This window comes from Cebus imitator, unplaced genomic scaffold, assembly GCF_001604975.1.
Source record: "Cebus imitator isolate Cc_AM_T3 unplaced genomic scaffold, Cebus_imitator-1.0 Scaffold499, whole genome shotgun sequence".
In the NCBI taxonomy this organism is placed as follows: Eukaryota; Metazoa; Chordata; class Mammalia; order Primates; family Cebidae; genus Cebus; species Cebus imitator.
Genome location: NW_016107814.1, coordinates 770928 through 791755, shown reverse-complemented (window position 1 = coordinate 791755; position 20828 = coordinate 770928). Strand labels below are relative to the sequence as shown.

Genomic DNA, 20828 nt, shown 5'->3' with positions numbered 1-20828 from the left:
GGAAGGTGGAGGTTGCAGTGAGCCCAGATTGCGCCACTGCACTCCAGCCTAGGCAACAGAGCAGAACGGTCTCAAAATAAAACAAAATAAAATAAATAAGATTATAATGAAGGTGAAAATTTCCTATCACCTAGTAATGTCTTGATGATCCTGACCCCACGCAGACCTAGGCTAACTTGTGTATTCATGTCTTAGTTTTTACCAAAAAAGTTTTAAACATTAAAAAAGGATTTCAAAAAGAGAAAAACACTTACTGAATAAGAATATAAGGAAAATGTTTTTGTACAGCTTTACAGTATGTTTGTGCTTTAGGCTAAGCGTTGCAAAGAAGTCAAAGTATACAGTGCTTATAAAGTCTACAGTAGTATTCAGTAACATCCTACGTCTTCACATTTACTCACCACTCATTCACTGAGTCACTTAGAGCAACTTCCAGTCCCTCAAGCCTCAATCATGGTAAGTGCTCTACACTGGTATATGACTTTTATCTTCTGTACAATATTTGTACTGTACTTTTTCTCTGTTCAGATAACACAAATCCTTACCATTGTGTTACAACTGCCGACAGCATTCTGTACAGTAACATTCTGTACAGGTTTGTAGCCTAGAAGCAAAAGGCTTTACCATAGAGCCTATGTGTGTAGAAAGCTATGTACCCAGGTTTGTGTAAGTATATTATATGATGTTTGTACAACAAAATTGTCTGACATATTTCTCAGAGCACAGCCCCATCCTTAAAGGACCCATGACTGTATTTCAGATGAAAATGCAACCTCATTTAAGGAAGGCACACCAAGGAATCAAATGCCAACCACAGCTGGATAAGGTCAAATTAAAGTAGAAAGGGATTTGACTTGTATCTTACCATTTAAATGCCCACTGTAGATTTATGTGGCATTTCTATGGCATTTCACACCAAAAGTTTAAAAAATAAAATTCTGTATAGACTTAACTTTAGCAAAAAGAAAAAGAAGATCACGGGAAAAGTTGATTGAATTGAAAAATAAAGACACCCTAAGGAAAATTCCTTGTAAGTAATACTTCTTTCCAAATACAAACAGTTTAACCTGGAAATTTTGCCTGTTAATTCACACATGGTACTTGAAACACACATTATTTGGCTCGATACAGAAAAAAAAAAAAAAAAAAAGATAGAAGAAAAGAAAGACAAAAAAGTAGGAGGTTGAAGCAGGGGACAAAAAAGAAATCAAAACCAAAATACTCAAACACCCTCTAACTACAAGGGACTTTAATATTGCAACAAAACCAAAGAAAGAAACAAACCAAGAAAGGTCATACACATTGATATTCAGGCTATCAGGAAAATATGATTACAAACATTTTTTAAAGGCAGTTTTGTAAGCCTATTGATTCATTTTGCACATTTCAAGGTAAAGTACTTTGCAGTTGACTCAATAATATTACAAAGAACTGTCAGGAGTCTGAATTTAATAAGAACGCTCTCTGTTTTTTAAAGAAAAACTAAAGACAAATTAAAGCTCAAAACTAACCTGAACAAATGGTATGAGAGTACATATGCATAACATGTAATCCACTTATGCAATAAACCCATTTTTCTTCCAAAGCATTGACTTATAATAAATCTTTCCTATTGCAATATAAATTCCAAGGTCACAGTCAAAGATATTTATTAGTATAATTACAATGTTCCAGGTTTCATAAATTAATAGAATTAGAAAATTAAGAAAGTGTCAAGTGTGTTTTAATTCTTCAGCTCTAAAAAGATTCCTAATGTAGTACTTTTTTACATAATCTAATTTCCAGTTTTGTTTGTGTATTTTTTTAATATATATATATATATATGCACACACACACATTATTGCACTTAAGGTTCTGGGGTACATGTGCAGAACATGTAAGACTGTTGCACAGGTGCATACACGGCAATGTGGTTTGCTGCCTCCATCCCCTGGTCACCTATATCTGGCATTTCTCCCCATGTTATCCCTCACCAACCTCCCTACTCCCCCGCAACAGACCCCAGTGTGTGATACTCCCCTCCCTGTGTCCATGTGTTCCCACTGTTCAACACCCACCTATGAATGAGAACATGCAGTGTTTGATTTTCTGTTCTTGTGTCAGTTTGCTGAGAATGATGGTTTCCAGATTCATCCATGTCCCTACAAAGAACATGAACTCATCATCATTTATGGCTGCATAGTATTCCATGGTGTATATTTGCCACATTTTCCTTGTCCAGTCTATCATCAATGGGCATTTGGGTTGGTTTCAGGTCTGCTATTGTAAACAGTGCTGCAATGAACATTTGTCTTTATAATAGAATAATTTATAATCCTTTGGATATATACCCAGTAATGGGATTGTCAGGTCAAATGGAATTTCTATTTCTAGGTCCTTGAGGAATTGCCATACTGTCTTCCACAATGATTTAACTAATTTACACTCCAAGCATCAGTGTAAGTGTTCCTATTTCTCCACATCCTCTTCAGCATCTGTTGTCTCCAGATTTTTTAATGATCACCATTCTAACTGGTGTGAGATGGTATCTCAATGTGGTTTTGATTTGCATTTCTCTAATGACCAGAGATGACGAGCATTTTTTCATATGTTTGTTGGCAGCATACATATCTTCTTTTGAAAAGTGACCATTATGTCCTTTGCCCACTTTTGAATGGGTTTGTTTTTTTCTTATAAATCTGTTTTAGTACTTTGTAGATTCTGGATATTAGCCCTTTGTCAGATGGGTAGATTATTTCCATTTATTGCCTGATTGCTCTGGCTAGAACTTCCAATACTAAATTGAATAGGAGTGGTGAGAGACGGCATCTTGTCTAGTGACAGATTTCAAAGGGAATGCTTTCAGTTTTTGCTCACTCAGTATGATATTGGCTGTGGGGTTGTCATAAATAGATATTATTTTGAGATACGTTCCATCAATACCTAGTTTATTGAGAGTGTTTAATATAAAGGGCTGTTGAATTTTGTCAAAGGCCTTATCTGCATGTATTGAGATAATTATGTGGTTTTTGTCTTTAGTTCTGTTTATATGGTGGATTACGTTTATACACTTGCATATGTTGAACCAGCCTTGCAGCCCCAGGATGAAGCCTACTTGATCGTGATGGATAAGCTTTTTGATGTGCTGTTGCAATCAGTTTGCCAGTATTTTATTGAAGATTTTGGCATCTATGTTCATCATGGATATTGGCCTGATGTTTTCTTTTCTTGCTGAGTCTGTGCCGGGTTTTGGTATCAGGATGATGTTGGTCTCATAAAATGATTTGGGAAGGATTCCCTCTTTTTGGATTATTTGGAATAGTTTCAGAAGGAGTGGTACCAACTCTCCTTTGTATGTCTGGTAGAATTCGGCTGTGAACCCATCTAGATCTGGGCTTTTTTTTGGTTGGTAGGCTATTAACTGCTGCCTCAACTTCAGCCCTTCTTATTGGTCTATTCAGGGTTTCAACTTCTTCCTGGTTTACGGTTGGGAGGGTGGAAATGTCCAGGAATTTATCCATTTTTTTCCAGGTTTACTGGTTTATGTGCATAGAGTTGTCTGTAGTAATCTCTAATTGTAGTTTGTATTTCTGTGGAATCGGTGGTAATATCCCCTTTATTGTTTTTTATTGCATCTATTTGATTCTTCTCTCTTCTCTTTTTAATTAATCTGGCTAGTGGTCTATTTTGTTGATCTTTAAAAAAAAAAAACAGCTCCTGGATTTATTGGTTTTTTGAAGGGTTTTTTGTGTCTCTATCTTCTTCAGTTCTGCTCTGATTTTAGTTATTTCTAATCTTCTGCTAGCTTTTGAGTTTTTTTGAACCTGCTCCTCTAGCTCTTTCAATTTTGATGACAGGGTGTTGATTTTAGATCTTTCCTTGCTTCTCATGTGGGCATTTATTGCTATAAATTTCCCTCTAGACACTGCTTTAAATGTATCCCAGAGATTCTGGTACATTGTGTCTTTGTTCTTATTGGTTTCGAAGAACATCTTTATTTCTGCCCTCATTTCATTGTTTATCCAGTCAACATTCAACAGCCAGTTGCTCCGTTTCCATGAAGTTGTGTGGTTAGTTTCTGAATTCTGAGTTCTAATTTGATTGCACTGTGGTCTGAGAGACTGTTTGTTATGATTTCCGTTCTTTTGCATTTTCTGAGGAGTGACTTACTTCCAATTATGTGGTCAATTATAGAGTAGTGTGATGTGGTGCTGAGAAGAATGTATATTTGTTGAATGTGGGGTACAGAGTTCTGTAAATGTCTATTAGGTTTGCTTGGTTCAGATCTGAGTTGAAGCCCTGGATATCCTTGTTAATTTTCTGTCTCTTCGATCTGTCTAATATTGACAGTGGAGTGTTAAAGTCTCCCACTGTTATTGTGTGGGAGTCTAAGTCTCCTTGTAGGTCATTAAGAACTTGCTTTATGTATCTGGGTGCTCCTGTATTGGATGCATATATATTTAGGATCATTAGCTCTTCTTCTTGCATTGATTCTTTTACCATTATGTAATGCCCTTCTTTGTCTCTTTTGATCTTGTTGGTTTAAAGTCTATTTTATCAGAGACTAGGATTGCAACTCCTGCTTTTTTCTGCTCTCCATTTGCTTGGTAAATCTTACTCTATCCCTTTATTTTGAGCCTATGTGTGTCCTTGCATGGGAGATGGGTTTCTGGGATACAGCACACCAATGGGTTTTGACTTTTTCTCCAATTTGCCCGTCTGTTTCTTTTGATTGGGGCGTTTAACCTATTTACATTTAAGGTTAATATTTTTATGTTTGAATTTGATCCTGCCATTTTGATGCTCACTGGTTGTTTTGTCCATTTGTTAATGTATTTTCTTCATTATTTCAATGCTCTTTACCATTTGGTACGTTTTTGCAGTGCTGGTACTGGTTTATGTTTAGTGCTTCTTTCAGGAGCTCTTGTAAGGCAGGCCTGGTGGTGATGAAATCTCTCAGCAATTGCTTGTTCATAAAGGATTTTATTTCTCCTTCGCCTATGAAGCTTAGTTTGGCTGGATATAAAATTCTAGGTTGAAAGTTCTTTTCTTTAAGGATATTAAATATTGGCCCCTACTCTCTTCTGGCTTGTAGCGTTTCTGCCGAGAGATTCGCTGTGAATCTGATGGGCTCCCCTTTGTGGGTAACCCAACCTTTATCTCCAACTGCCCTTAGCAGTTTTTTCCTCATTTCAACCCTAGTGAATCTGACGATTATGTGCCTTGGGGTTGCTCTTCTTGAGGAATATCTTTGTGGTGTTCTGTGTATTTCCTGGACTGAATACTGGCCTGCCTTATTAGGTTGGGAAGTTCTTCTAGATAATATCCTAAAGAGTATTTTCCAGCTTGGATTCATTCTCTCTGTCACATTCAGGTACACATTCAAATGTAAATTAAGTCTTTTCACATAATCCCATATTTCTTGGAGGCTTTGTTCATTTCTTTTCACTCTTTTTTCTCTAATCTGCCTTCTCTTTTTATTTCATTGAGTTGATCTTCAATCTCTGATATCCCTTCTTTTGCTTGGTCAATTCAGCTATTGAAACTTGTGTATGGTTCACAAAGTGAACCATGCTGTGTTTCATCAAACCTTTTTTCAAGGTTCTTAGTTTCTTTGCATTGGGTTAGAACACATTCTTTTAGCTCAGAGAAGTTTGTTATTACCCACCTTCTGAAACCTGTTTCTATCAATTCATCAGACTCATTCTCCATCCAGCTTTGTTCCCTTGCTGGTGAGGAGCTGTGATCCCTTAGAGGAGGAGAGGCATTCTGGTTTTGGGTGTTTTCCTCCTTTTTGCACTGGTTTCTTCCCATCTTTGTGGATTTATCTACCTGTGGTCTTTGTAGTTGGTGACTTTCAGATGGGGTCTCTGAGTGGACGTCCTTTTTGTTGATGATGAAATTATTTCTTTCTGTTTTTTAGTTTTCCTTCTAACAGTCAGGCCCCTCTGCTGTAGGACTGCTGGAGGTCCACTCCAGACACTGCTTCCCAGGGGATCACCTGCAGAACAGTAAGGGTTGCTATCAGTTTCTTCTTCTGTTATCTCTGTCCCAGAAGGATATCTGCCAGATGTCAGCCTGAGCTCTCCTTTATGAGGTGTCTCTTTGGATATATAGGGGTTGGGGAGCTGCTTGAGGAGACAGTCTGTCCCATATAGGAGCTCAAGTGCTGAGCTGTGAGCTCTGTTGTTCTGTTCAGAGCTGCTGGGCAGGTACGTTTAAGTCTGCTGCAGCAGAACTCATAACTGCCTTTTTTCCCAGGCGCTCTGTCTTGGGAAAGTGGGGCTTTATTTATAAGTTCCTGCTGCCTTTTCTCGGAGATGCTCTGTCCAGCAAGGAGGTAGCCGAGTCACAGTCTACCAGCAGAGGTGTTGCTGAGCTGCTGTGGGCTCTGCCCAGCTGCTGTGCGAACTTCTTTGTGGTTTTGTTTATAGAGGTATAGTTAGAACTGCCAGTCTGCCTCAGTAATGGCAGACTGCCTCTGTAATGGCAGATTGCCTCGGTAATAGCAGACTGCCTCAGTAATGACTGACTGCCTTGGTAATGCTGGACTGCCTCAGTAATGGCAGAGCCCTTTCCCCTACAGAGCTGGACCATCCTCGGTCCAGCTGGGCTTGCTGTGAAACTCTTAATCTGGAGCATTTCAGATTGCTGGTCTTTATGGAGGTGGGACCTGCCAAGCCAGATCACCTGGCTCCCTGTTTCAGTCCCCTTTAGTTGAATGGGTGGCTCTGTCTTCCAGGTGTTCCAGGCACCAGTTGAAATGACCACCCAGATTTGTGTGAGTTTTTGTGCAGAGACTCACTCTGCCAGCTGAAACAGCCATGCTGGAAACTCATAACACTTTTGAGCCCAGGAATCTCCTGGTCTGTGGGCAGTAATAACTCATTTGGTAATGCGATCACTCACCCTCTGCGTTGTTCTTGCTGGGGACTGCACTCCAGAACTGTTCCTATTCAGCCATCTTCTTTGTATTTTATCTTTGAAGTTGTTGACATTTTTTAAAGCACTTACAAAGCATAGTTTGGTTATAAAAATTAAGATATGGCCATAAGAGGGAGAAAAAAAGCCAAAATTGCTAAACGCCCAAAACTCATTTACAATATAATGAATTACTCAACTCTACAGGCATTCTTCCACAGGGTCTCTATGTTCAATTTCCAAATACTTAAGATTGTAACAATTCTTAAGCAATTAAGATTCTAACCACTCTTAAGCAGTGTTTGAAATCTATCTCTACAGAACTGTATATATGCATAATACCAACAGATTCTTGACTATCCTTCAATATCCAATGGCTTTACTTTCTACTCCCAATAATGAGCAATCTGTATTTCAAAGAATAAGAGTTTTTCTATCTTCTTTTTGGCATTAAGGTTAAAGACTTTGTGTGTATTGTTCCACATGGTAAAGAGGATTGCATTAAATGAGAATATCTAATTTTCACTATCTGAACTTCTATTATTAGAGACTTTACTATCATTAGAATGCATTGAAAAGGCCAGGCAACTGTTTTAGGGTTTTGTTTGTTTGGGGGGGAAGTCTGTTTATTAATATTCTTTCCTTCTAATAAGCACCAAATAGTAACATAAAAGTTAGAAAATGAATATCCTGCTTTCTTCTGTAACTGAAATAAAACACAAATTATAATACTGCAGAGGTTGTTTGTGAAACTTCTGTGGGTTATAACATTTAAAGCTAAAATAAATCTCAATAGTTCATCTAGATCAGATGAGTCTTTCGTGTCTTACTTCCTAAAGGTTTCTACCACCATAAAAACAAATAAAAACATTTTCTCATAAAGATATTTAATTTAAACTAAATATTCCTTTGATGCCTTAGTAACTTAGGAAAATACAAAACTATTTGAAACAGCATTCCAGCAAGGATTTTTCCAGATACTACGAGTCATTGTCACTGCTTGAGGAACACTGACATAATCTCAACAAATCACAGCTACCCCAACTTCACTACCAAAGACAGATTATCATTAGTAAGCTCATTCATTCAGCAGCAAGCTACTATTGTGCTATAATTATGGAAAATACCTTATTTGCTACCATTATTGCACGTGATTCTTTTTATATTTTTATTTTTTGAGCAGGGTCTCACTCTGTTGCCCAGGCTAGAGTGCAGTGGCACAGTCATGGCTCACTGCAGCCTCAATCTGCTGGACTCAGGTGATCTTCCCACCTCAGCTTCTTGAGTAGCTGGGACTACAGACACATGTAACCATACCAGGATAACATTGTTATTTTTTGTTTTTTAGTTGAGATGGGGTTTTGCCATGTTGTCCAGCCTGGTCTTGAACTCCTGGGCTCAAGCAATCCTCCCACCTCAGCCTCCCAAAGTGCTGGGATTACAGGTGTGAGCCACCATGCCCAGACCACATAGTTCTTTTAGCATATATAATATGAATCTCTTAAATAGCAAGTTTTACAGAGTATTTTTACTAAGGAGGGAAAGCACATGGGAGGTGGACTTATACCACTTTAAATTTTAGATGTATTAGACCCTACCTGAGTCTTTCTATCTTTCTTCACATCTCCCTCTTCTCATCTTTATGCATATACAGATTCGAGGCTTTAATTTCAGACACACTTAAGTGGTCCTAATTTCTTTAAATTTAACTTGGCCGTCATCTTCCCTCAAGTTATCATCTATCAGCTTTTCTTTCTGCTTTTGCTAATTCATCAAAAGTAAAAATCTATATCTACTACTTTCTCTTCCCATTCACACATTAGATGTAATAAAAGAGCCAACAGATTGAAATACAAATTCCTACTCTCATATTTACTACCTGAGGAAACATGGTCAAACTACTAATAACGCTGAGCATTAATTTTCTAATCTGTAAAAGGAAATTTTGGTGTCTATACTATATAGACTGCTATGAGGACTGAATGTGACAATATACTTGAAGTATTAATCAGAGAGCCAGATGCATGGTAAACACTCAATAAATAATGTTTGCCGTTCTTTGCCATGTGAAATCTGGCCTTTGGACCCACCATTCTCCTAGCAGAGACAGGACTTAACATGCCAGTATACAGTTCCCAGTCTTCCGTATGCCAGTTAAGAAGGAGAAAGCTCACTTATGAACTAAAGATTAAAAAAAACCCTGGTGATTATTTTTTCCATCAACATAAGCTATTTTTTGACCTATTTTTAGAAAAGAAAAATATTACAGAGAAAAATCATTTTCATTACATTTGAAAAAAAATTGTTTTCATTCAGTTTTCTCTGAAAAGTATTACAGAGAAAAATCATTTTCTTCACAGTTTAAAAAAATAGTTTTCATTCTCTGACAGCCTACAGCTTTTACTCACAATATTCAGGCTTCTGTAGCACCCTATACAGAATGAGGTTCTTTCTATTCTGTATTTAACTTAAATCTATGCATATCTGTTTCTTCCAGTAAGAGATGAAATATGTTTGCGCCCAGGAATAGCTATTTGCTGAATAAATCTTTCTTTTGAAAACTATCTTCTTTTAAGGAGTTCCAACATATAAATCTGAGAATATATAGTAAACAAAATTATTTTAAACAAGTTTTCAAAATAGATTCAAACTAAACACCTAATACGTATGGGCATTTGATGTTACTGAACACTTTCTCAGTAAAATTCTTCACATATGACTGTTCTAAGTCCTATTTGTTTTCTGTTGCTCCTCTTTTTCCTCCTGTCTTCCACATTTAGATCTTTTCTACATTTGTTTGTTCTTTCATGCCTTCAAGATGTTTCATCTATTCTTTACGTCTTTAACACTTTACTACAACCAGCAACTATGCATTTCCTTACTCAAATTTATAATCATCTCAAAATAAAACAAAACCAAAAGCTGAAATCATCTTTTTCACATTGCCCAAACTGATTCCCCTGTCCTCTTTGTTGTTAGAAGTACTATTAATCTTACATGTAAAATATTAATTTATATTTTATTCCTTTATATTGCTATATCCTCTACATTTACTCTCTCATGAAATCCTACTATTGAAGACTTCTAAGAAAGGTCCTCACTTCAGATTTTAAAAATGGATTCTAAGAAATAAAAAGATTAATCCTTTTCCTTCATTGTGACCCATAGGAAAGTAGATAGGGTGGGGAGAATTCTAACATGAATTGCTCAGACATACAAAAAATTACTTGGAAGCAGAAAATCTTATTCAGCTACAACAAACTAAAGGCTCAAAAATCACAAGGTCTTTGAACTCAAGTGGCCTAATCAATCTAAAAGAAACATAATCTAGGGCACCCTCACAAGCTAGCTTAATCCGATTAAAAGGATAAATACACAAAATTAAAAATAAGAAACAGGACAATATCAGATACATAGGAATTTTTAATGATTATAAGGAAAGATATGGCATTCCCCTAGGTGTATCTGAAACACTTTCAAATTGAATAAAATGAAAGATTTCTACGAAAATAAACAAGCAACTGACTCAAGAAGGTCCAAAGTCTAGTTCAAGATGATACTTCCTCTCTCTGGCAAAATTCCATTTTAGAAAGCAGTGAAAGCTTCAATCTTCAACCTAGAGTATATGCAGGGGATATGTACAGAAAAGAAAAGTAATGCTCTACAACCTAGAGGAGGCTTAAGTTGTAAAAACACTATAATACAGGGTGGGAGTAAATCAAGGTGTAGAAGATAGAAATTAATTAAAAGACTATATTTGGAATGACCAACCACACCCACATGACCCCCTACACACACACACACAATCATACAAAACTGTAAGCAGACATTTACCTGAAAGAGAGAAAAAAGAAGGTATTTATTTCATAAAACAAACTAACACCACATAAAAATTGAATGACATCTCTAAGGGAGAAACAGGCAACTAGCTATGAGTGGTGGTGCAAAAAAGCACAGACCAGCACATTCATTTGAGGGTTGCCAAGCCTAACAGCAAGCTCATAGCCCATCCACCCTAAAGGAAAGCCAACCAGTCACCAAGTCTTTTCTATACACAAAGAGCTAGTTAGCATTTTTTTCTTCATTCTTAAATGTGGACGACCAAACAAAGCTTTTCATAAATTTCATGAAAGCCTTTGTTTCAGTTACAATTTAGAACAATCTGTCATATGTTCCAGGGTTACATATGACAAATTAATCTAAAACATAATGGTGTCAAACTACTGTTATGAGACTAGGATTTCATGAATCAGGAAACAGAATACAGCAAAGCAGGGACTCACTGTTTCCTAGTATCTGGAGCCTCAGCTGAAGGCTGGTGTATGAAGTCACCTGAAGTCTCATTTACACATGTCTGGCGTTTGATGCTAGCTTGTTGCATGAGACCCTAGCTGACCTGTTAGCTGACCATATTCATCCCTAGTTCACCATGTGACCCAGGCTTCCCCAGAGAATGATGGCTGGTTTCCAACAGAGAAAATTGAGAGAGAAAAAGAAAATCAGGCAGACGCCATGTCTTTATGACATAGTCTGAAAAGCCATGCACTGTCACTTCACAAAGGCCCATTCAATTCAAAAAGAGAGAAATAGTCTCCACATCTTGATATGGTAGTAGCAAGGTTCTAGAAGCACTTGTGGGATCAGAAATATTGCTGTGGCCATTTTTGGAAATTATAATCTTCCATAGCCTTCAGCATGAAAGAAGGGGATCAACAAAAACAAATGGAAAAACATATGAAGATCTCAGAAGAAAGATAATTCAGAGAACTTTAATTGTTTATTGTTATTTGCTTATTAAACATGCAGTGTTAAAAAATATAATTTAAGAAAATACAGAAACTTTAAAAAAGATGCCATGAAAAGAGAATGAGAAATTAAAAGCATTTCTGAGAAATTAAAATATGCCTACCATATAAAGTATTTCAACAGAAAGAGTGAAGAGAAGCTACCAGAATCTAAAATAAGAAGACATAAAATATTTTTAAAATATAAGAGCCATAGAGAATAGAACCAGGATATTCAACTTCTGACAGCCTAATAGATGTTCCAGAAAGAGAGAAGAGAAACCCAAATAGGAGAAAATGAGATTGAATTTTGAAATCTATGGAGTATTATTTCACAAAGTAAAAATGTTAATCCTCTGGAAGGTTAGTATCTACCTCATTTTGGTGCTCTCCTACCACCAATGCTGAACTGAACTTCAAGTAGTCTAAATTATACTAATTTGAAATAAATAATTTGACAGCTAAATAGCTGCTATTAGCTGCAGATTAAGACACTTCTAGAATTACTCGAATTTCCATTTCTATTTTAAACAATTTTCTTTAAAAAAAAAAAAAACTCTTAGAAAATGCCCCAAACTTGAAACATATATTGGAAATAGGGAGGGTGACGAAGTTGGGCAATTCTGAGTTCAAGTTCTTTTTCTCCCTAGCCACTAGACCACCAGGAACTGAGTTCGAGTTTTGACTCCAAAATTTACTAATAGGTGACATTGGACAAATTTATTAAAACTCTGATCCTTAATTAACTTTCTATGCATAATTTATATTTATTTATTTATCATTATATATGTATTTCCAGGAAATTAGAGGATTACAGAGAATTCACATCCACTTAAGGCATCCATTTTATAATGGTTACATTATTAGCATAACTCGCGATCCTTATGAGAATGCAAAGATGTGATAGCTCTATTTTCCTTCTACCTACATTATTAAAGAAACATTCTCTGAACTAATATTGATCTATGCATTGTCTGATATCATCTACTGCTTGTCTATATTTTTAGTTATCAACATGTGATTGGTGTCTCTAATGCAGGAGACTATAGCAATCTAAATTCTACAAACACAAGGCAAATTAATAGGTTCTATTTCTAATAGTGTAAACTAGAAAAATATTTTCATCTGAAATTCAGTCACAAGTGGATGAAGAAGAAAATCTGAGGTTGATTTTCTTTTTTTCTCTTTTTTTTTTTTGCATTTTAAGTTTTGGGGTACAAGTGAGGAACCTGCAAGATTGTTGCATAGGTACACACATGGCAGTGAGATGTGCTGCCTTCCTCCCCATCACCTATATCTGGCATTTCTCCCCATGCTATCTCTCTCCAACTCCCCACCCCCCACTGTTCCTCCCCAATTTTTCCCCTACAGACCCCAGTGTGTAATGCTCCCCTCCCTGTGTCCATGTGTTCTCACTGTTCAACACACACCTATAAGTGAGAACATGTGGTGTTTGATTTTCTGTTCTTATGTCAGTTTGCTGAGAATGATGGTTCCATACCACAAGAGGAACCTTGGGAGAGTTAGAGCAGGAGAAAGTAAAAACTCCTTCAATCTCTTCAATAATATTACTTCTCTAAGTATAATAAATGTATCACCATCATTCAATCTGAGAACCCAAGAGGAAAGGAACCATTTTAATAGCAAACTGGCCTGACATCTAAAGCCATGTAGATAATGACCACTTCCTAATAGTACTGTGAGCCACCTTGAAATCCAGACAATGACTTGACCACCAGAGGCTGTCAGAGTAAATTAGAAGGGACCATTCTAATCAAAGTACTATGATAAATCTAGGGATAGACAAAAGTAAAACATTAATAAGAAAGGCACCTCATTGTACAAAGATATTTGTTTCTTAAAGAGTTCGCATGATAGATATCAGCCAACTTCCTGTATATACGTTGTTCTGTTCATCTATTTTAATAAAAGACGTTTTTTAACTACAAAACCCTTCTGTAGTTAAAAAAACGTCTTTTATTAAAGTCATAATTCTAATCTTGACCTTAGCTAAAGTGAAAGTCATAATTCTAATCTTGATCTTAGCTAAAACAGGCTTTGTAAATTCAGACCATGAGATCATATGAATCAAAGTATTTGCCAACATCTGGGGGCAGCATACCAGTAACTGTTGAAAGGGACATAAAAGCAAAGCGCCAATAGGACACTGAACACACAAATGACAACAACCACACCCAAAGCATGTCACAGAATATGTTTTTAACAATAAACATCCTGATATACATAAATATACATATGTATTTATTTACATATAAAATTAATACATAAGTAAATGTGCAATTATATACATAATTAGGTGTTGTGTATAAATTTTGATATTGTCTATAGGCATATAAGTGAAACCTATGATGTATTTATATAAAATGTATGGTGTATGTATATACATGTAACTGAGTATGTGCATGTGTATAGCGTAAATATAGATAAATGGTTTGAAAAGTGAAAAGCCAATATGTCATGTTTTTCATTTAATAAAATGAGAATTTCGATAATAAATGGTACAACTTCTTGTAAAGCTCAGGAAAAAAGAATTATCCACTATGTAGCCTGATTAATTCAAAATATGACTAAGTGGCTTGATAGCGGAAATCAGATTCAATGCTATTAAGCTTTCTTCAAGTGGGCAACATAGGACAAGTAAAAGAATGCATAATTTCAAGTCTAGCAATGTCTGTTCTAAATTTACCTAAGAAAGATTTTGATAAAAGGCAAATATTTTTCTGTCATGAAAATATTCTTACAATACATAAAGAAAACATCACATTATCAACTGTCCCTTTAAATACGTGTAAAGCATTTTATTTTTCTTAAATATAAAATACGAAAATTCCTGCTATGACAAACTAAAATTAGAATTTTCATTTTCAACAGTAGCATTCTTTAAAACTGTGAAAGGCCCAAAGGGAATCAAGCCTTTCATGTAACATTAAAAATATATTTAGCTTTTATATAAAGCAGCGTCCTCATGTGCATTGTCAAGTTCTTTGCAATTATTTTTCTTTCTGCAATCTTAACATGTTATGACTGTTAAATAAAATAATATGAAGTGCCTTACAATGTACCTAACCAAAGTATATGTGCTCAGTAATGTTAGTACTCTTTTCTCAAACTACACTACAAATAACAAATTAACTTTACGTAAAGTATATAAATAGAAAACACCTTTGAAAAAACTTTATTATTCCTTTTTATGCTTAATGCAAAGCAAGACAATATACCTTTTCTTACTTGTCACACTGGCAAAGGTTCTTGGTTTTGATTTGTTGTTATTGGTGTTTTAATGGTAACAGCTAATGATAGCCAATGCCAATGAGAACGGAAATAGACAAGTGCTCTTACACACCATCTCAGAAAAACACCAGAACTGAAAAAACATCCATTGCCTTAAAGAAACACACACATGGACAGATCCAAGATGGCCGATTAGGAGCAGCTCAGGATTGCAGCTCCCAGCAAAAGTGGGGAGGGTGAGTGGACGCCACATTTACAGATGGATTTTTATTGCCTAACAAACCAGGAGATTCTCAGGCGGAGGAGCCCTATGGGTTGCCAGTGCAGCTGTTTTAGCCAGCGAGGCTGTTTTGGCCGGCACACTGGGTCTCTGCACAAAATACACGGGTCCAGGCCAGCGCTGTATTAGCTGGCAATTGGAGTTCCTGGGAGACAGAGTCGCATATTCAACTGATAAAAAAAGGGGACTGAAACAGGGAGCCAGGCCACGAGATTCCCAGGCAAAAAAGCACCACAAATCTCAGCGCGCTTGTTTCAGCCACTGCAGGGGGTTGCTACATGGGAAATCACACAGTTCCCGGCACCTTTTCAACAGGCGACTGGAATACCAGGGAGGCAGAGTCGCCCATTCAACTGAAAAAAAAAGTGGGGGGTCTGAGGCAGGGAGCCAGGTGATCAGGATCAGCTGATCCCACCCACACAAAAAAACAGCAATCTGAAATGCTCTGGATTGAGAGTTTCACAGCAAGCACAGCTGAACCCAGGAGGGTCCAGCTCTGTGGGGGAGGGGCATCCGCCATTACCGAGGTATTCCACCACTATAGAGCTAATCTGCCATTGCCAAGGTAGCCCACAATTACAGAGGTGGGCCGCCATTGCCGCGGCAGTTCTAACTATACCCATATAAACAGGACTGCAGGGAAGTTCACATGGCAGCTGGGGGGAGCCCATGGCAGCTCAGCAAAGCCTCTGCAGGCAGACAGTGACTAGGCTGCCTCCTCGCTGGGCAGGGCAGCCCTAAAAAAAGGCAGCAGCAAGACAGAAACTTATAAATAAAGCCCTACCTTCCCAGGACAGAGCACCTGGGGAAAAAAAAAGGGAGTTTATGTGTTCTGCTGTAGCAGACTTAAATGTACCTGCCAAGCAGCTCTGAATGAACAACAGAGCTCACAGCTCAGCACTTGAGCACCTATAAAGGACAGACTGTCTCCTCAAGCAGGTCCCTGACCACGTATATCCAAGAATTACCTCATAAAGGAGAGCTCAGACTGGCATCTGGTGGGTATCCTTCTGGGACAAAGATAGCAGAAGAAACTGGCAGCAACCCTTACTGTTCTGCAGCCACTGCAGCTGATCCCCAGGCAAGCAGGGCCTGGAGTGGACCTCAGCAGTCCTACAGCAGAGGGGCCTGAATGTTAGAAAGAAAACTAAAAAACAGAAAGAAATAACATCATCATCAACAAACTGGACCTCCACTCAGAGACACAATCTGAAAGCCAACAACTACAAAGATAACAGGTAGATAAATCCACAAAGACAGAAAGAAACCAGTGCAAAAAGGATGAAAACACCAAAACCAGAATGCCTCTCCTCCTACAAGGGATCACAACTCCTCACCAGCAAGGGAACAAGGTTGGATGGAGAATGAGTGTGATGAATTCACAGAAACAGGCTTCAGAAGGTGGGTAATAAGAAACCTCGCTGAGCTAAAAGAACATGTTCTAACCCACTGCAAAGAAACTAAGAACCTTGAAAAAAGATTTGATAAAATGCTAATGAGAATAAACAACTTAGAGAGGAATATAAGTGAATTAATGGAGCTGAAAAACACAACATGAGAACTTCACGAAGCATGCACAAGTTTCAACAGCCGAATTGACCAAGCAGAAGAAAGGATATCAGAGGTCGGAGATCAACTCAATGAAATAAAACGAGAAGGCAAGATTAGAGAAAAAAGGGTAAAAAGGAATGAACAAAGTCTCCAAGAAATGTGGGACTATGTGAAAAGACCTAATCTACGTTTGATAGGTGTACCTGAATGTGACAGAGAGAATGAATCCAAGATGGAAAATACTCTTCAGGATACTATCCAGGAAAACTTCCCCAACCCAGCAAGGCCAGCCAATATTCAAGCCCAGGAAATACAGAGAACACTACAGAGATATTCCTCAAGAGGAGCAACCCCAAGGCACATAATCGTCAGATTCACCAGGGTTGAAATGAAGAAGAAAATGCTAAGCGCGGCCAGAGAGAAAGGTCGGATTACCCAGAAAGAGAAGCCCATCAGACTCACAGCAGATCTCTCAGCAGAAACCCTACAAGCCAGAAGAGAGTGGAGGCCAATATTCAACATCCTTAAAGAAAAGAACTTTCAACCCAGAATTTCATATCCAGCCAAACTAAGCTTCATAAGTGAAGGAGAAATAAAATCCTTTACGAACAAGCAAGTACTCAGAGATTTCATCGCCACTAGGCCTGCTTTACAAGAGCTCCTGAAATAAGCACTAAACATAGAAAGGAACACCAGTACCAGCCACTCCAAAAATATACCAAATGGTAAACAGCGTCAACACAACAAAGAAACTGCATCAACTAATGGGCAAAACAGCCAGCTAGCATCAAAATGGCAGGATCAAATTCACACACAACAATATTAACCCTAAATGTAAATGAGCTAAATGCCCCAATCAAAAGACACAGACTGGCAAATTGGATAAAAAGCCAAAATCCATCGGTGTGCTGTATCCAGGAAACCCATCTCACATGCAAGGATGCACAAAGCCTCAAAATAAAGGGATGGAGGAAGATTTACCAAGCAAATGGAGAGCAAAAAAAAGCAGGAGTTGCAGTTCTCATCTCTGATAAAACACACTTTAAACCAACAAACATAAAAAGAGACAAAGAAGGACATTACATAATGGTAAAAGGATCAATGTAACAAGAAGCGCTAATGATCCTAAATATATACACACCCAATACAGCAGTGCCCAGATACATAAAGCAAGTTCTTAAGGACTTAGAAAGAGACTTAGACTCCCACACAATAATAGTGGGAGACTTTAACACCCGATTGTCAATATTAGACAGATCAATGAGACAGAAAATTAACAAGAATATCCAGGACTTGAACTCAAGCCTGGACCAAGCAAACCTAATAGACATTTACAGAACTCTGCACCCCAAATCAACAGAATATACATTCTTCTCAGCACCACATCACACCTACTCCAAAACTGAACACATAATTGGAAGTAAATCACTCCTCAGAAAATGCAAAAGAATGGAAATCATAACAAACAGTATCTCAGACCACAGTGCAATCAAATTAGAACTCAGAATTCAAAAACTAACTCAGAATTGCACAGCTTCATGGAAAGTGAATCACTGGCTCTTGAATGTTGACTGGATAAACAATGAAATGAAGGCAGAAATAAAGATGTTCTTCGAAACCAACGAGAATGAAGGCACAACATACCAGAATCTCTGGGACAGATTTAAAGGAGTGTCTACAGGAAAATATATAGCAATATATGCCCAAGGAAGGAAGCAAGGAAAGATCAAAAATCAACACCCTATCGTCAAAATTGAAAGAGCTAGAGGAGCAAGATCAAAAAAACTCAAAACCTAGCAGAAGATAAGAAATAACTAAGATCAGAGCAGAACTGAAGAAGATAGAGACACAAAAAACGCTTCAATAAATCAATAAATCCAGGAGCTGGTTTTTTGAAAAGATGAACAAAATACCCCAACAGCCACTAGCAAAATTAATAAAAAAGAAAAGAGAATAATCAAATAGATGCAATAAAAAATGATAAAGGGGATATCACCACCAATTCCACAGAAATACAAATCATCATCAGAGATTATTACAAACAACTTTTTGCACATAAACCAGTAAACCTGGAAAAAATGGATAAATTCCTGGACACTTCCACCCTCCCAAGCCTAAACCAGGAAGAAGTTGAACCCTGAATAGACCAATAACAAGGGCAGAAGTCGAGGCAACAATTAAGAGCCTACCATCCAAAAAAAGCCCAGGTGCAGATGGATTGACAGTCAAATTCTACCAGACATACAAAGGGGAGCTGGTACCATTCCTTCTGAAACTATTCCAAACAATCCAAAAAGAGGGAATCCTTCCCGAATCATTTTATGAGACCAACATCATCCTGATACCAAAACCTGGCAGAGACTCGGCAAGAAAAGAAAACTTCAGGCCAATATCCATAATGAACATAGATGCAAAAATCTTCAATAAAATACTGACACACTGATTGCAACAGCACGTCAAAAAGCTTATCCACCATGATTAAGTAGGCTTCATCCCGGGGATGCAAGGCTGGTTCAACATATGCAAGTCTATAAACATAATTCACCACGTAAACAGAACCAAAGACAAAAGCTACATGATTATCTCAATTGATGCAGAGAAGGCCTTTGACAAAATTCAACAGCCTTTATGCTAAAAACCCCCAATAAACTAGGTAATGATAGAACATATCTCAAAATAATAAAAGCTATTTACAACCAACCAACAGCCAATATCATATGGAATGGGAACAAACTGAAAGCATTCCCTTGGAAATCTGGCACTAGACAAGGATGCCCTCTCTCACCACTCCTATTCCAGGTAGTATTGGAAGTTCTAGCCAGAGCAATCGGGCAAGAAAAAGAAATAAAGGATATTCAAATAGGGAAGGAGGAAGTCAAATTGTCTCTATTTGCAGATGACATGATTGTATATTTAGAAGACCCCATCATCTCAGCCCAAAATCTCCTGAAACTGATAAGCAACTTCAGCAAAGTCTCAGGATACAAAATCAATGTGTAAAAATCACATGCATTCCTATACACCAATAACAGACTTAAAGAGAGCCAAATCAAGAACGAACTGCCATTCACAATTGCTACAAAGAGAATAAAATACCTAGGAATACAACTAACAAGGAATGTAAGGGACCCATTCAAGGAGAACTACAAACCACTGCTCAACAAAATAAGAGACGACACAAACAGATGGAGAAACATTCGAAGCTCATGGTTAGGAAGAATCAATATTGTGAAAATGGCCATACTGCCCAAAGTAATTTACAGATTCAACGCTATCCCCATCAATCTACCAATGACCTTCTTCACAAAACTGGGAAAAAACCACCTCAAACTTCATATGGAACCAAAAGAGAGCCTGCAGAGCCAAGTCAATTCTCAGCAAAAAGAACAAAGCTGGAGGCATCACACTACCAGATTTCAAACTATACTACAAGGCTACAGTCATCAAAACAGCATGGTACTGGTATCAAAACAGAGATATAGACCAAAGGAACAGAACAGAGTCCTCAGAGGCAACGCCACACATCTACAACCATGTGATCTTGACAAACCTGACAAAAACAAGCAATGGGGAAAGAATTCCCTGTTCAATAAATGGTGTTGGGAAAACTGACTACCCATGTGCAGAAAGCAGAAACTGGACCCCTTCCTGACACCTTATACTAAAATTAACTCCAGATGGATTAAAGACTTAAACATAAGACCCAACACCATAAAAACCCTGGAAGAAAATCTAGGCAAAACCATTCAGGACATAGGCATAGGCAAGGACTTCATGACCAAAACACCAAAAGCATTGGCAACAAAAGTCAAAAGAGACAAATGGGACCTAATCAACTCCACAGTTTCTGCACGGCAAAAGAAACAGTCATTAGAGTGAATCGGCAACCAACAGAATGGGAAAAAATTTTTGCAGTTTACCCATCTGACAAAGGGCTGATATCCAGAATCTACAAAGAACTAAAACAGATTTACAAGAAAAAAACAAGCCCATTCAAAAGTGGGTGAAGGATATGAACAGGCACTTTACAAAACAAGACATGCATGAGGCCAACAAACATA

At 37.6% G+C, this 20828-nt stretch overlaps 1 protein-coding gene across 3 annotated transcripts in view; it reads right to left on the bottom strand.

Annotated features, from left to right (window-relative positions):
* The window catches only part of LOC108292674 (coiled-coil domain-containing protein 171), a 239272-nt gene that overhangs the window by 22318 nt on the left and 196126 nt on the right, over positions 1 to 20828 (bottom strand). The gene's annotated exons all lie outside the window — the stretch shown is intronic.